Raw genomic sequence first — 18,344 nt, 5'->3', positions numbered from 1 at the left:
ACAGATCGAGAAGGTTCTACCTGCGTTGGGCCAAGTTAACCTCTTTTCAAGGAGAGTGCTTCACTTGTGTTCCCAGGTCAGGAGAGGAGAAAACTAATTCTCCAGGATCTCATTAGCGATCCTGGAAAAGCAGGTGCCTGGGCATTAGATGAGAGCAGGATATGGAGAGGCTGTGTTGATCAATCCTCCCACATTCCCCCACCCTCCCTCCTCAAAAACAATCTCCTTACACACACCTTCTAACCTCACACATGAAGACTGGCTTCTTGAGGGAGGTACTAGAGCCATTATGGAATCACAGCAGAACACAGCAAGGATTAAAAGGGCCATTTGGGGGTGGGGGGGGGGGGGGGGAGGGGGAAGACAGGTTGTGTGTGCAACTCATCACTCCACCCCCCGCCCACCTTAGTAATTATACTAAAGGTGTTGCATTCACAAGGTATGTCAAAATCATATTTCAAAATTATTTAGGTCTCAAATGTACCAAAGTCTTACCAAGGTATTATGCATGTTACAGCATTACTAAACTAACACCTACAATAATTTAGATGATATTTTGTGTCGAGAATACAAATCCCAAAGTTCAAACAGTTGTCGGAGGAAACCATTGATTTCAATTATTCTGCATTGAGGGGGCTCCTTTACCATTGTTACAACTTAAATTGGAGGGTGAGGGCGACTATACATTTCATTGCCTATTTTTAGATAGTTTGAAGTGCAACAAAGCAGAATTGGCGAGGTCTCAGGTAGATGGATGCAGTGCCCTTTTAAACCCAGAGTTGAAAGTGCTGCATCAGATTACAACCGACTGGCGTTTCAAGCGGTTGCTTGGCTTCAGCTCCGAATGTGATGAGACAAAAGCGCCACCCCAGCGGTCGGTCGATTGGCTCTGGTCTTTTCGCGTTTGAATGCCTGGGATTCAACTTGCGATTGGGGGAGGCGGCTGCCGATCACTTGGCCCAAGCTGAAGCGCGGCTGACAGGTGCATCCCAGTGCACGGAGGTCGCACCCAGCCACAGAGCCGGGAGCCAAGGTGCGAACCATGCGATTTCACTCTTCGCATTGCAAGCAGCGCGGATGCAATCGATACTCTGGAAGGGAGATTGGGAAGCGGCCCGTTTGGTACAAGTAGTCATTTTAAAAACCCACACACATTAAACGCATCATTTAAAATCTGCACTGGACCCCAATGCTATACGTAGCAAGTGATCATGGAAGAAGGACTGAGACTTCAGCTTGTGTCTTAAAGTATCAGATTTATCGACAAAAACCATACCAAAAAAAAAATTCTAAAATTCATGCTCATATTTGCAAGAAGTGCCCAAATAGAAAGCACTGAACGAATTGTAATTGCATGAAATTTAGTCTGAATAGAAATAATTTATTAGGAATTACGAAGAATTATGTAACAATGGGAATGTCACAACATGGTATTAAAGTACCGAAGCGTTTAAAACAAGTCACAGCAAAAGATTTAACTATTACATGTAAAAATATAAAAGGGTCGGGGGCCTTGCGGGATTAATACCCGCTCCTAAAACATCACTTTTGTTTTAAAACACACTCCCGTACATGTCCACCTGGTCCATGTGCTCACATTTCGGGAAATCGACAGGAAACTGGCTGATTGTGCCACACGTAATAGCAATCTGGCACGGTGCGGAAAGAGTTAACGACAGAACCCGCTAAAATGCAGTTTGAACAATCTCTGTAAAACACAGTACAATGTAACATATTGTATCTGCATGGAGCCATATACTGTCACAATACCTCACTGTAGTGTTCACTATTTCAATTAAGCAGTGCTCCATCAAAGGCCCTTTGTAAGCTATTAATCTTGAAAGGCAGCAGATAAAGGGTTATTTTAAGAAGACATTGCCCACTTAATGATCAGCTCCAACAGCTTAGCTGGTTTGTGAAAAATCAATTATCGATTTCAACTGTTAACCAATATTTGCTAAATTGCAAATACATGTTTGTACTGAAACACTTACCTCTTACTAAATCCATACCAAAATGTAGTAAAATCCACAATATCAGCCGGAGATTAAATCCACATAGTATCCTCTATACATCCCAGGCTTTTCAATACATCATCGGGATAGAATATATCCTCCGAGTTCCATGCATCCCACTCAATGGCGATGTTAACCCAAATGACAAGAACATTCCAAAAAGCTTGTAACGTATTCCAGATTTCAAAATAACTTGCTAATAAGCCATCTCCATAAATCCTGCTGGTAGCCACACTGCACATCCCCACGGTTGGTGATCGTGATCATGACATTTTCATTTTCGTGATGCAAGCAGAACACACACCACCCCTCCCCCCAAATGAAAATGGTTCAATTCCAATAATCCAAGAAAAGTCTCCCAATAATGAGTGAGGCATTTTCCATCAACAGAGCCAATATTTCTTGTGGCTAAAATGCATTGACTCAGTGATTCCAATAATCCTAAATTACTGTATCAATGTCTTCCCAACAGTGCTGGGAATAGTAAAACCAAGTCAAAATAATCCAATGCAGTCATCTTGAAAGGTCTAGGGATTCAAACATCCCAAGCAGTCCTGGTGAAAATTCCTTAGATCCAATAATTCTGGAAACTCCAAATCTTCTAAATTCGAAAAAAAACGTCCAAATGTAAGTCGTCCTGGATATATTCATTCCTGGTGTGCAGCAGTCGGCAGCTGTGGTATTTGTCTCCCTTTCTGCCCCCAGTGAGCAGTATCCTCTTTGGATGGAGCGCATTCATCAGCAGTGTGTACCTTGCACACAGTGGAGCCCTGTCTGCAGCTACTGTGCCTGAACGTGAGCCATGCACGCACTATAAAGCAGTGGCTCAACCCAACCTGCTGGCTGATCCAGCCTGAGCAGCCACTCAGCGGACGACTCTGCGCGTTCTGCGCGGACCGCCAGCCAATCGGAGACAATCGAGGGGCGGGGCTCTGGCTGGGACAGCTGTGTGTGTGCCGCGGGGGGGGGGGTTGCCCGACCCGTGCCGGCCGCGGGACCTCTCGGGAGATGTAGTCCACCATGTGCTTTGCCAGCGAGCGCTGGAGGGAGGAAAGAACTACAACGCCCAGCAGGCACTGCGTGCGCGCAGGCGCAGTGAGCATGGCAATATTTTTAATGGCTTTACAGACTCCCACAATCGGTTCAAGTTGGATTGCTCAGGAAGAGTAAGCAGGAGCTGCCGGTGTGTCCCTGCTTGTGAAGGGGAGGCAGATGTGATTGCACCAGTCTGGGGAAGGACTGGCATCGTTCTCATTCAGCAAATATGATAGAGTAGCAAAAAAGAACGAGAACAAACAAATATTTGCATTTCTATAGCGCCTCTCACGACCTCGGGTCCTCCCAAAGCATTTTACAGCCACCGAGGAGCTTTTTGAAGTGCAGCCACTCTTGTAATGTAGGAAAGGCACTGAGAGGAGATTTGATAGAGGCGTTTAAAATCACCAGGGGTCTGGACAGAGTAGATAGAGAGAAACTGTTCCCATTGGCGGAAGGGTCGAGAACCAGAGGGCACAGATTTAAGGTAATTGGCAAAAGAACCAAAGGCGACATAAGAAAAAAAACTTTAAAAAAAACACAGCCAGTGGGTTAGGATCTGGAATGCACTGCCTGAAAGGGTGATGGACGCAGAGGAGCTTTCAAAGGGGAGTTGGATAAGCACCTAAAAGAAATTTGCAGGGCGATGGGGAAAGGGGCAAGGGAGTGAGACTAACTGAAACGCTCTTGCAGAGAGCTGGCACGGGCTCGACAGGCTGAATGGCTCTTCTTTCATGCTGTTGCTACAGTTGTACAGGGCCTTGGTGAGGCCACACCTGGAGTATTGTGTACAGTTTTGGTCTCCTAACCTGAGGAAGGACATTCTTGCTATTGAGGGAGTGCAGCGAAGGTTCACCAGACTGATTCCCGGGATGGCGGGACTGACCTATCAAGAAAGACTGGATCAACTGGGCTTGTATTCACTGGAGTTCAGAAGAATGAGAGGGGACCTCATAGAAACGTTTAAAATTCTGACGGGGTTAGACAGGTTAGATGCAGGAAGAATGTTCCCAATGTTGGGAAAGTCCAGAACCAGGGGACACAGTCTAAGGATAAGGGGTAAGCCATTTAGGACCGAGATGAGAAGGAATTTCTTCACCCAGAGAGTGGTGAACCTGTGGAATTCTCTACCACAGAAAGTTGTTGAGGCCAATTCACTAAATATATTCAAAAAGGAGTTAGATGAAGTCCTTACTACTAGGGGGATCAAGGGATATGGTAAGAAAGCAGGAATGGGGTACTGAAGTTGCATGTTCAGCCATGAACTCATTGAATGGCGGTGCAGGCTAGAAGGGCCGAATGGCCTACTCCTGCACCTATTTTCTATGTTTCTATGTAATGCTTCTATGATTCTATGAAAGGTGACAGCCAATTTGCGCACAGCAAGCTCCCACAAACAGCAATGTGATAATGACTAGATACTCTGTTTTTTAAGTGATGTGGATTGAGGGATAAATATTGGCCAGCACCCGGGAATAACTCCCCTGCTCTTCTTCAAAAGAATGCCATAGGATCTTGTAAGTCCATCTGAGGGGACAGACAGTTTTAATGTCTCATCCGAGAGATGGTACCTCCGACAGTGCAGCACTCCCTCAGCATTGCGCTGAAGTGTCAGCCTAGATTTTTGTGCTCAAATCTCTGGAGTGGTACGTGAATCCTCAACCTTCTGACTCGAGGATGAAAAAGGGGTGAAAAAGAAACAAGAGAGGAAAAAAAAGTTTATTTTAAAAAAACCAAAAGTTCCAGGAAGAATGAAACGAAAGAAACATAGAAAGCCCATTTGCAAACAGAAACACTAACAAGAAACATTAAAGGGGATTAAGTGAAAATAAAAGATAGTAACAAAAGCAACTAAATAATGATACACATGACAATAAATCACATTCACTGGCTCCTTTAAACTGTGCCAGTCTGCATCAGAAGGAATACAATTTTCCAGGATAGTTCCCGAGATCCACAAGCTGATCTTGAACATGCCAATGATCATCTTTTATTTCAAATCAACCCATTGACAACATTACACGCGATCTGTAAATGTCGAGGCAATGATATCACGTTAAGGCTGTACAACCCTGATTGATTGGTTATGCAAATTCATGTGGTGGCAATACATTTATGCTGAAACCACAAAGTGATGGTGCTTATAGACTCATCATACTGTCATATTTTACATTGCTATTGAATTCCCAGAAAATTTTACAAAAGTTAAATATCCAGCTCAAAATAGTGAATATTTCAAGATCATTTAATCGGAGTTTAATCCCCCCCAAAATCAATGAAGAACACATCAATTATTATGATTTGAAGTAAATTCAGGTTAAATTCAGGACATATAGGCCAAATATAAGCAGCATTTTGTAACAAATGTTTATTTACTTGGGTGGACTTGCAGAACAGTGCAATACAACATCGAGCTAGGTGTTAATAACGACTTGTTTGTAAATACAGACTTTAGTTTAAAAAATCTGTAATGTTTAGAGGAATATACTTTAGCATTAAAATGATTAGATAACTGAGAACAAGTGTAAAAAAACAAGGCGATCTGAACGTGTTCCCAAAAAGAGTCAAGCTGCACGATTAAGGGAAAATAAATATGGGACGCTGTAAGCAAAACATAAAGCTTTTAGCCAAAACACTTATTATAACCCAGCAATAAAGCCTTGGCTCATTTTCAGTCAGTCAATGTAGAATGGAAATATTTATCCCCCGCTAAATTGCTTCACGTACATTTCTAAAGACATTGGCTTCAAAAGCTACGAATATTTTTTTTTATAGATTCAGAAAATAAAATCCCTTTCTTACAATGCTGGGCTGTAAAATGAAGGGTCCAGTGCTCCCTGTTACATGTGAACATTAAATATTATTGTTTGGCAAGCAGGCTTTTATCGTGTTGCCCCAGGCAGTGCCTTAATAGTTTGAATAACACATGCACTAATCAGTATCATTCCTGCGGATCACCTTAGAATGAATGAACTTTTTGTTCAGCTACCTTACGTTCAATTCCTACTTGGCCCGGGGCTTCCATTTCTTTTCGGTGTCTTTAAAGTGTTTAGCACGCAAAAATATCATCTCGGAAAACATGGACTGGATTATTGAAGCGGAACAGCGGATTATAGCCACATGGAAATGCACCGAGGGCTAAAAAACATGTTACATTGTACCTAAACGGGCTAAATGTGTTTTGTGTACGACGATTGTAGACGAAATACTGTTAAATTGTGACACAATTGGCAAAGCCATGTTAAATCCCTGCACTACCATTTAAATTATACGGGGCTGATGCTAATTGGTCCAGACGCAAAATAAGAAATAAGTGGATTGCGTGCTGGATGTTTCATTTAAGTTTCAAAGTGATCAGGATTTAACTGAAAGGCAGCTGGTCCGATTTCTGATGCAGTGCAGTTAGAAAATCCCGAGAGAGTGGAAATCCAGTCCCGGTGCTGCGAACGATATTGCTGGCCGAATGCCATACCGTCTAGTACCTGAGCTGCACGCGATCCTGTCAAATACCTGTATTCGATCACTTTATTGTCTGTTACTTAAAAGTTTGTACACACAGGCTTGCGTGACTAGAGCTGGCTGCAAACACAAAGCAATTGTGTTCGGAGTTTTTTTTCTTTCGCGTGCATTGTAAACCAAACCCTCCTCGAATTCTTCCAAACCCCACGACTTTTTTTTAATTCCCAGAAAATAGATTTGTATTTAGTAATTGCCATAATCCCGGCTCATAAAACGAAGTACTACGCCTCAAAACATTTACCAGTTAAAACTGCAAGTGCAATTTCATCACTCAACGTGATATTGAATTGGGGGCGGGGGGCGCACAGATTGGAAGACTTTCTCTGTGAAGTAGACTTTGAACTTCAACTATGTCAAAGCTGGAAAATGACCTTAAGTTGTATATTCTGAAAGGAGCCTTGTAAATATCTTGGAAATATCTGATTGATGTATCAGACCTTTACACGCAAAAAAAGTTAAGCAATTTTAGGGCTCGCCATTGTGCAATGGGCACTTTTGATTTCCAATAAGCCTTATTATTTAGTGTCGCCACAACGCTTCATTCAGTCTCTGGCGAATAAATGTGCCCTTATGCTGCATAAAATACCCACGGAGATCAGAATGAAAGGCTGTTATAGTTACTCATTAACTGGGTTCGTGCCAGCGATCGCCAAGGGCAGCAGGAAGAAAAACTTTTATTAGTTGCAAAAAAATAACTTTGAGGTCAGCTGGTGTTCTTCTGAGACAGGTACATTCATAATTAGATTTTTCTTAATACTAAACATCTGGACAATTCTCCCGACGAAACGCAGCATAAATCCAGTGTGAAGGAAGTGTGATATATGTCCCAAGTCAAGGTGATATGTAACTTGGAGGGCAACCTGGAGGTGATGGTGTTCCCATGCTCTTGCTCTTCAAGGTGGTGGAGGTCAGGGCTTTGGCAACTTGCTGCAGTGCATCCTGTAGATAACACACTGCAGTTACGGTCTGCCGAAGGTGGAGGGAGTGGATGTGTAAGCCAGTGGACGTGGTGCCGATCTAGCGGGCTGCTTTGTCCTGGATGGTGGCGAGCTTCTTGAATGTTGTTGCAGCTGCAACCATCCAGGCAAGTAGAGAGTATTCCATCGCACCAATAACCTGTGTCTTGCAGGTGGTGGGGAGGCTTTGACGATTCAAGAGGTAAGCCACTCGCTACAGAATCATCATCATCAACTTCTGACCTGCTCTAATAGCCACCATGTTTATTTGGCTGTTTCAGTTCAGTTTCTGGTCACTGATGACCTCCAAAATGTTGACGATGGGGGATTCAAGATAGCAATGCCATTGGATGTGAAGGGGAGGCGATTAGACTCTCTCTTGTTGGAGATGGTCATTGTTTGGCGCTTGTGTGGCACAAATGTTATTTGCCACTTATCAGCCTAAGCCTGGATATTGTCATGGACTGCTTCATTGTAGGACAACTGCAACCATCAGCGAACATCCCCACTTCTGACCTTATGATGGAGGGAAGGTCATTGATAAAGTAGCTGGTGATGATTTGTACTAGGATGGCTCTGCCCTGAGGATGTCCTGGGCTGGGATGATTGGCCTCCAACAACAACAATCATCTTTCTTTTTGCCAGGCGTGACTCCAGGCAGTAGAGAGTTTTCTCTCTGGTCCCTGTTGACTTTAATTTTACTGGGACTCCTTGGTGCCACATTGGTCGAGTGCTGCCTTGATGTCAAGAGCAGTTACCTATGGAATTCAGCTCCTTTGTCGATGTTTGGACCAAGGCTTTAATGAGATCTGGAGCTCAAACTCAGCACCGGTGAGCAAGTCACTGGTGAGTAAGTGTCACTTGATAGCACTGTTGATGATTCATCCCCATCACTTTGATAATGTTTGTGTGTAGGCTGATGGGGCGGTAATTGGACGAGTTGGATTGATCCTATTTATTGTGGATAGGACATCCTGGGCAATTTTTCACATTGTCAGGTAGATGCCAGTTTGTAACTATACTGGAACAGCTTAGCTTGAAGCGTGGCTAGGTCTGGAGCACAAGTCTTCAGCACTACAGCCAAGATGTTGTTGGGGGTCCATAGTCTTTGCTGCATCTAGTGCACACAACTGTTTCTTGTATGGAATGAATCAAATGATCTGAATCTGTGAAGGTGGGCACCTTAGGAGGAGGCTAAGAATAATCAGCACCCGCTTGGCATTTCTGGTTAAAGAGGATTGAAAAATACAGCCTTGTATTTTGCACTCATGTGCTAGGCTCTAACATCGTTGAGGATGTTAATGTTCATGGAGCCTCTTCCTCCTGGTAATTGCTTAATTGTGTGCCATCAACTTGCATTTAGTAGCACCTTCAAAAGAATAACACATCCAAAAGAGCTTCATGGGAACGTAATCTAGACGTGACTACTCCAACGCACTCCTGGCTGGCCTCCCACATTCTATCCTATATAAAGTTGAGGTCATCCAAAACTCGGCAGCCTATGTCCTAACCAAGTCCCGCTCCACCCATCACCCCTGTGCTCGCTGACCTACATTGACTGCCAGTTAAGCCATGTCTCGATTTCAAAATTCTCATCCTTGTTTACAAATCCCTCCATGGCCTCACCCCTCCCTATCTCTGTAATCTCCTTCAGCCTCACAACCCCCGCCTCCCAAGATGTCTGCGTTCCTCAAATTCTGCCCTCTTGAGCATCCCTGATTAGAACTGATCAACCATTGATGGCCGTGCCTTAAGCTGCCTCGGGCCCAAACTCTGGAACTCCCTCCCTCAGTCTCTCAGTCTCTCTTTCCTCCTTTAAGACGCTCCTTAAAACCTACCTCTTGGACCAAGCTTTTGGTCGTCTGCCGTAATTTCTTCTTATGTGGCGCAATGTCATATTTTTTTGTTTGTCTTATAACACTCCTGTGAAGCTCCTTGGGACATTTTATTATGTAAAAGGCACTATATAAATACAAGTTCTTGTTATAATCGGATAGAAATTGACAGAGCCAAAGGGGACATTAGCAGAGGGGACCAAAAGCTTAGTCCAAGAGGTAGGTTTTAAGGAACATCTTAAAAGGAGGAGAGACAGATAAAGAGGCTGAAAGGTTTAGGGAAGGAATTCCAGATCTTAGGGCCGAGGCATGGTGGGGTAAAGGAAGTGGGGGATGGACAAGAGACCAGAATTAGAGTAACTGTGTTCTCAGAGGGTTGTAGAGCTGGAGGGGATAACATAGATATAGGAAGGCAAGGCCTTGAGGCATTTGAACACAAGGATGAGTACTTTCAAATTCAGGCCTTGTTGGACCAGGACCTAATGTAAGTCAGCCAGCTCAGGGCTGAAGGGTGAATTGGTTTGTTAGGATACAGACAGCAGAGTTTTGGATGAACTTAAGTTTATGGAGGGTGAATGATTGGGAGGCCAACCCTTTGAGTGTGGAGGTAACAAAAGCATAGATGGGCTGAGGCAGGTGGCGAATTGTACGGAGGTGAAAGTAGGTGGCCTTGGTGATGGAGTGGATATGGGGTCGGATGCTTAACTCAAACTCAAATAGGATACCAAGGTTGCAAAATGTCTGGTTCAGCCTAACACAGTGGCCAGGGATGGAACTGGCCATTTAAAACGACACGGCAGGGTTACAGAGGCCTCTGTGAAGCACCTTGGCATGTTTTTTCTACATTAAAGACACTATATAAATGGAAATTGTTGTTGTTCATAACTTGGGCACATAAATCTAGGCTGACACTCTAGTGCATTGCTGAGGAGTGCTGCACTGTCAGAGTTGCCATCTTTCAGATGAGACGTTAAACCGAGGCCCCGTCTGCCCTCTCAGGTGGACGTAAAAGATCCCATGGCACTATTTCGAAGAAAAGCAGGGAAATCATCCCTGGTGTCCTGGTCAATATTTATCCCTCAATCAACATAACAAAAACAGATTATTTGGTCATTAACACTTTGCTGTTTGTGGGAGTTTTTGTGTGCGCAAGTTGGCTGCCGTGTTTTTCACATTACAACAGCGACCACACTCCAAAAGTACTTAGTTTGCTGTGAAGCGTTTTGAGATGTCCGGTGGTCATGAAAGGCGCAATATAAATGCAAGACTTTCTTTCTTTGTTGATCAGGAAGGGCCATTCTGCTATCAGTTTGGAGCATTGGGTGGAACTCTGCAACAGGTCAGAAGGGTTTTAATATTATGGCAACCTGACTTGGCATCCATAGCTGCAATGAACCCAGCTTCACATGTGTTTAAAACTACTTGTCAATGGTCAGTGAGCATCAACCAGTTGGAAGCTTTATTTCTGGCCCCTCTTACCAAAAACAGTGTGTTTTGTAACAAGGAGTCAGAAATGCATATTGCTTCCTTTCTTGGACTGGAATATTTCTCAGATTTGTATTTTTAATCATGGGAGCATCAGATTTAACTACACCGTGAGAAACTGCACATTTGCATTTTGCTGACAGCCTTGCCCACCTGCCAACCGGCCATGACCAGCCTATTGCAGGATAAGATGTAATATCCTCATCCTTTAATTGGTCCACCTTCCCACAGTATGAATAACTATGGTCAACTGATCAGGGGGATCAGGCTGCATTGTATTTTTGGGGGAAAAGTGATTTTATTTAATTGATTTCTTCTCGTGTTTTTTGACGCCATAGAGTTTTGAACTGTGCACTCACCTCACAGTGGGAGAGGAGGCTGTTATCACCACACAATGTATTAAATTCAAGGAGGGTACAAAAATCAAACAGTGCCCCCAAAAAGACAATTGCCTACATTGAAAAATATTTGACATAATTGCCTCCTCTGTAATGTATTTGCTTCATGGGTTCTTTGCTTAAGAATTCATAGCAACACATTGCTATTAAGAATTAATTGGTTTATTAGCAAAAGGTTTAACAATCACACTACACATCCACCAGGCTCACAACCACCTGCTACATCGCGGATTCCCCAAACCCAACTGGTTGGGGTTTTATTGAGTCTTGTGAACATCACATGACTGGCTAAGCCACTCACACTCAACAAACCTGTGAGAATCCTCATCATCATCGGCAGTCCCTCGGAATCGACGAAGACTTGCTTCCACTCTAAAATGAGTCCTTAGGTGGCTGAACAGTCCAAAAAGAGAGCCACAGTCCCTGTCACAGCTGGGACAGATAGTAGTTGAGGGTAAAGGAGAGTGGGACAGGTTTGCCGCACGCTCTTTCCGCTGCCTGCGCATGATTTTTGCATGCTCTCGGCGATGAGACTCGAGGTGCTCAGCGCCCTCCTGGATGCACTTCCTCCACGTAAGGCAGTCTTTGGCCAGGGGCTCCCAGGTGTTGGTGGGGATGTTGCACTTTATCAGGGAGGCTTTGAGGGTGTCCTTGAAACGTTTCTTCTGCCCACCTTTGGCTCGTTTGCCAAGCATACACAGGTGCATACATTACATCCTGCTCCTGCCTCCCTCCCTGAAGGAACAGGATATTTTTGATTGAAATGCACACAACATGGTGAACCCAAGCTCTGTGTACTCACTGCAAGGGTAATAGTCTGACACAATCTAATTTTCTCCCTTTCTTTGAGTCCACTCTTTTGCATGAACCTTTCCTGGGCCAACAGAGTATGCAGTAATCTGGTGCTTTGCCCCTGACAACTGATCACAAGGAGACACGGGGAGTTACACTCCACTTAAAATCATGACTTGGACGAATATCACTGTTCCTTCATTGTCGCTGGATCGGAAACCCCTGCCTAACATCATTGTGGGAGCACCTTCACCACCAACTGTTCAAGGGGAAGGCCCACCACCAACTTCCGGGCATTTAGAGATGGCCAACACATGTGGCTTTGCCAGCATCACCCACAAGGTGATTGACAAACCTCAGATTTCGTTGGGTGGTAACAGATGTGGTCGATGCATGGCAGAGGGCAGGGTGGGGGGACGGGGAGGCTGTGGATGTTGTGTACACAGGAAAGCCTTTATCAAGGTACCATGTTGGAGCTTACTAGAGAAGATTAAGAAAGAAAGACTTGCATTTATTTGGTGCCTTTCACGACTCCATCATCATAGGCAGTCCCTCGGAATTGAGAAAGACTTGCTTCCACTCTTAACATCAGTTCTTAGGTGGCTGTACAGTCCAATACGAGAACCACAGTCTCTGTCACAGGTGGGGCAGATAGTCGTTGAGGGAAGGGGTGGGTGGGACAGGTTTGCCATACACTCTTTCCGCTGCCTGCGCTTGATTTCTGCACGCTCTCGGCGATGAGACTCGAGGTGCTCAGCACCCTCCCGGATGCGCTTCCTCCACTTAGGGCGGTCTTTGGCCAGGGACTCCCAGGTGTCAGTGGGGATGTCGCATTTTATCAGGGAGGCTTTGAGAGTGTCCTTGTAAGGTTTCCTCTGCCCACCTTTGGCTCATTGGCCATGAAGAAGTTCCGAGTAAAGCGCTTGCTTTGGGAGTCTCGTGTCTGGCATGTGAACTATAGGGCCTGCCCAGCGGAGCTGATCAAGTGTGGTTAGTGTTCCAATGCTGGGGATGTTAGCCTGGTCGAGGACGCTAATGTTGGTGTGTCTGTCCTCCCAGGGGATTTGTAGGATCTTGTGGAGACATCATTGGTGGTATTTCTCCAGCGACTTGAGATATCTACTGTACATGGTCCATGTTTCTGAGCCATACAGGAGGGCGGGTATTACTACAACACTGTAGACCATGAGTTTGGTGGCAGTTTTGAGTGCCTGGTCATCAAACACTCTTTTCCTCAGGCTGCTGAAGGCTGCACTGGTGCACTGGAGGCGGTGTTGGATCTCGTCGTCAATGCCTGCTCTTGTTGATAGGAGGCTCCCTAGATATGGGAAGTGGTCCACTGTGTCCAGGGCCACGCCGTGGATCTTGATGATTGGGGGACAGTGCTGTGCGGCGGTGACAGGCTGGTGGAGGACCTTTGCCTTGCTGATGTTTAGCGTAAGGCCCATGCTTTCGTATGCCTCAGTATCTACGTCGACTATGTCCTGGAGTTCAGCCTCTGTTTGTGCGCAGACGCAGGCGTCGTCCGCATACTGTAGCTCAACGACAGAGATGGTCTTGGACTTGGCCTGGAGACGGCGTAGGTTGAACAGCTTCCTACTGGTTCTGTAATTTAGTTCCACTCCACTGGACGTCTCAAAATGCTTTATAACCAATGAAGTACTTTTGGAGTGTAGTCACTATTGTAATGTGAGAAAAGCGGCAGCCATCTTGCGCACAGCAAACTCCCACAAACAGCAATGTGATAATGACCAGATAATTCTTTTTTTTTGTTATGTTGATTGAGGAATAAATATTGGCCAGGACACCGGGAATAACTCCCCTGCTCTTCTTTGAAATATTGCCATGGGATCTTTTATGTCCACCTAAGAGGACAGACGGGCCCTCAGTTTAAAGTCTCATCCAACTGCGGTGGAGTGTCAGCCTAGATTTATGTGCTCAAGTCCCTGGAGTGGGACTTGAACCCACAACCTCCTGACTCGGGGGTACAGAAGGAGGGAGGAAGATATCAAAATGAGATTAAAAGTTGGTTTGAAGGGAGAATAAAAAGACAGTAGGAGTTAAGGGTAATATTATTTTCTAAGAGTGGTTGGAAGTATAGTGGTGTGCCTCAGCATTCATTTCCGAGACCACTTCTGCTCAGTGTGGACATCAATGATTTGGGTGTCGGCCGAGAGGGAGTGGTATCGAAATTTGCAGATGATGCCAAAACAGGAGCTATAGTTCATTTTATAGAAGACCAACGGAAACTATAAAGACTGGGGGGAAATGGGATAATAGTGGCAGATGGAATTCAATTGTCTGTAAGTGATGTATTTTTGTAAATTAAATAATAGGAGGTTGATAAGGCTGTAAAAAAAAACACGAACAGAATTTGAGGATTTCTCTCAAGAGGTATAGAATATAAAAGCCAAAAGGTAATGATGAGTCGAAATAAAACTTGAAAATGACCACAGTTAGAGCACGGTGTGCAATATGTGCTCCACACCATAGGAAGGATATTCAGGCTTTAGAGAGAGTACAACACGGATTCTCGAGAATACTGCCTAGTATCAGAAAATACAAATACTTCAAAAATCGGGGCTTTTTCGTTGGAACAACACAGATTACAGGGCGATATAATAGAAGAGTTCAAAGTGATGAAAGGCTGGGACAGTGTAGACAGAAGACGACTGCTTCCAGTAGTTGAGTCGTGAAGACCAAGGGGCCACAAATACAAGATTAAATGTAAATGATTTTGTTTGGAGGGCACGAGAAACTTCTTCAAAGAGTTGTGAGGCTGTGGAATTCATTTCCAGGGTTCATGGTTGGTGCAGAAACAATGTCGAGATTAGATTGGATAAGTGGATGAAGGACTTCAAGAGATACAAGAACAAGGTAAATATGATTAGAACTATTTCCTCGCGTGGAAAGTAAAGGTCGACATGAGCTGGTTGGGCTGAATGGCCCAATTCCATGTTACAACTTCTATGTATGTATTCCAAGAACAAATATTTTTTTAACATTGTGGACTCTTTTCTCCCAATCATTTTGCGGCTAACCAGCTCAAGATGAGGAAGTCATAATCTGGCAAAATGTGGGTGTAAAGATACACACACACACACACACACCAATTGACTGCAGCACTAGGTGAATTTAAGATGAAATTCTTTTACATCTTGTTATTGAGTTTGTAAAAGTTTACATTTCTGAGGAAAGCTTCACATTGGAGGGAACCTCCATCACTGATTATTGTGTATGCTGGGAACTGATAATTCATGGGCAGTCAGAAGTAATACAAGCCGTTGTGGGTAACAATGTTCCTGCTTAGCCTCAAAGTACCAGTACTAGCCTTATAAATCTGTCAGCTAACAGTAAGTTGAACAAAACATTTGTCACAAGGCTTCCATGTGTGGAAAAATAAACCACGACAGGAATTTTGAAACAGATGAACTTAGATAGCAGATTGTGTCACACTGCCAATGTGTTGTTGGCTGACAGTAAAAATATGATTACTAAGTAGATAAACACGTTTAGCTATTTTTACAAAATTAAAAGCAAGCAATCTGCTTCTGTAATCAATGCAAACAACCTTTTCCCTAATTTTCTGCCTTCCTTTCCTGAAGACAAAGAATCACTGTCCTCGGGAAAACTCCTCAGTCATTGATGTCCCTCACTCGCTGACCGAGTGGCTGTTCTTCATGTGCGAGCCCAGGCAGTTCGTTTTGGAAGGCTACGGAAGTGTGGGGTCATCACAGTCAAGTCTGATTCTGTCCTCAACCAATCTCCAGACACACAGACTTTCCAACAGGGCATACTAAACAGTGATTGGTTCCGGAATCCTGTCTGTTTGATTCCCTTCTGGGACATGGACAAATGTAAAGAAAAAGGAAGAACTTGCATTTATAAAATGCCTTTCACAACCTCAGGACATCCCAAAGTGCTTCTTCAAATAGAAACATAGAAAATAGGAGCAGTAGCCGGCCATTCGGCCCTTCGAGTCTGTACCACCATTCAATGTGATCAACACCACATTCCTGCTTTTTTCCCATACCCTTTGATGTTTCTAGAAATCTATCTATCTCCCTCTTAAAAATATTCAGTGACGGCCTCCACAGCTTTCTGTGGTAGAGAATTCCACAGGTTCACCACCCTCTGAGTGAAAACGTTTCTCCTCATCTCAGTCCTAAATTTCCTACCCCGTATCCTGAGACGGTGACCCCTTGTTCTAGGCTTCCCAGCCAGGGGAAACATCCTCCCCGCATCCAGTCTATCCAACCCAGTCAGAATTTTATACATTTCAATGAGATCCCCTCTCATTCTTCTAAACTCTAGTGAATACAGGCCTAGTCGACCCAATCTCTCCTTATACGACAGTCCAGCCATCCCAGGAATCAGTCTGGTGAATCTTCACTGCACTCACTCTATGGCAAGGATATCCTTTCTTAGGTAAGGAGACCAAAATTGTGGTCTCACCAAGGCCCTGTAAAGCTGTCGTCAGACATCCTTGCTCCTGTACAGAAATCCTCTTGCAATGAAGGCCAATATACCATTTGCCTTCCGAACTGCTTGCTGCACCTGCATGTTTGCTTTCAATGACTGGTGTACAAGGACACCCAGGTCCGTCTGTACATCGACATTTCCCAAGCCATCACCATTTAAATAATACTTTGTCCTTATGTTTTTCCTAACAAAGTGGATAATTTCACATTTATCCACATTATACTGCATCTACCATGTGTTTGCCCATTCACTCAACCTATCTAAAATGCCTTGCAGCGTCTTTGCATCCTCCTCACAACTCACAATCCCACCTAGTTTTGTGTCGTTAGCAAACTTGGAAATATTACATTTGGTTTCCTCATCCAAATCATTGATCTATATTGTGAATAGCTGGGGCCCAAGCACTGATCCCTGTGGTACCCCACTAGTCACTGCCCGTCACCCCAAAAAAGACCCGTTTATTCCTACTCTCTGTTTCCTGTCAATTAACTAACTTTCAATCCATGCCAACACATTACCCCCAATCCTCTTTACAATATATATTAATGATTTAGATGATGGAATTGAGTGCAATATCTCCAAGTTTGCAGATGACACTAAACTGGGTGGTGGTGTGAGCTGTGAGGAGGACACTAAGAGGCTGCAGGGTGACTTGGACAGGTTAGGCGAATGGGCAAATACATGGCAGATGCAGTATAATGTGGATAAATGTGAGATTATCCACTTTGGGGGCAAAAACACTGAGGCAGAATATTATCTGAATGGCGGCAGATTAGGAAAAGGGGAGGTGCAGCGAGACCTGGGTGTCATGGTTCATCAGTCATTGAAAGTTGGCATGCAGGTACAGCAGGTGGTGAAGGCGGCCTTCATAGCAAGGGGATTTGAGAATAGGAGCAGGAAAGTCTTATTGCAGATTTACAGGGCCTTGGTGAGGCCCCACCTGGAATATTGTGTTCCGTTTTGGTCTCCTAATCTGAGAAAGGACGTTCTTGCTATTGAGGGAGTGCAGCGAAGGCTCACCAGACTGATTCCAGGGATGGCTGGACTGACATATGAGGAGAGACTGGATCAACTGGGCCTTTATACACTGGAGTTTAGAAGGATGAGAGGGGATCTCATAGAAACATACAAGATTCTGACAGGGCTGGACAGGTTAGATGCAGGAAGAATGTTCCCGATGTTGGGGAAGTCCAGAACCAGGGGACACAGTCTTAGGATAAGGGGTAGGCCATTTAGGACTGAGATGAGGAGAAACTTCTTCACTCAGAGAGGTGTTAACCTGTGGAATTCCCTGCCGCAGAGAGTTGTTGATGCCAGTTCATTGGATATATTCAAGAGGGAGTTAGATATGGCCCTTACGGCTAAAGGGATCAAGGGGTATGGAGAGAAAGCAGGAAAGGGGTACTGAAGGAATGATCAGCCATGATCTTATTGAATGGTGGTGCAGGCTTGAAGGGCCGAATGGCCTACTCCTGCACCTATTTTCTATGTTTCGATGTTTCTATCCTATGTGTTACGTCTTGGATAAGGAGTCAGACTAGTTATTCAAAGTAAGTGTGACCGTAGTCCTTTATTACAGATCTCAGAGTGCCTCTCCAGTCTGTGAGGCCTCCTTATATCCAGGTGCTCCCAAAGGATTGTGGGATCCCTTGGGACTCCTGGGGATAAGCCCTCTGGTGGTTAGACATGGTAATTACAGGTTTACATACATGACAACACTCTTCCCCCAAAGTCAATAGTGTAACTATTTACAATGTGAGTCGATCTGGGGCCTTCCTTTCCCTGGTTGATCGTCTCGGTGCAAATGCTGGTGTTGGTGAGTCATTT

At 44.5% G+C, this 18,344-nt stretch overlaps 1 long non-coding RNA gene across 1 annotated transcript in view; it reads right to left on the bottom strand.

Annotated features, from left to right (window-relative positions):
- LOC139226765 (uncharacterized) overlaps window positions 1-2,785 on the bottom strand; it is a 243,311-nt gene extending 240,526 nt beyond the window's left edge. Inside the window, exon 1 of the long non-coding RNA XR_011587310.1 lies at window positions 1,995-2,785. This is a non-coding gene — a long non-coding RNA (uncharacterized lncRNA). The remainder of the gene's footprint in view (window positions 1-1,994) is intronic.
- Window positions 2,786-18,344: the final 15,559 nt, after the last annotated feature.

The sequence above is a fragment of the Pristiophorus japonicus genome, chromosome 16, assembly GCF_044704955.1.
Source record: "Pristiophorus japonicus isolate sPriJap1 chromosome 16, sPriJap1.hap1, whole genome shotgun sequence".
In the NCBI taxonomy this organism is placed as follows: domain Eukaryota; kingdom Metazoa; phylum Chordata; class Chondrichthyes; family Pristiophoridae; genus Pristiophorus; species Pristiophorus japonicus.
This window is presented reverse-complemented; position numbering and strand designations above follow the sequence as displayed.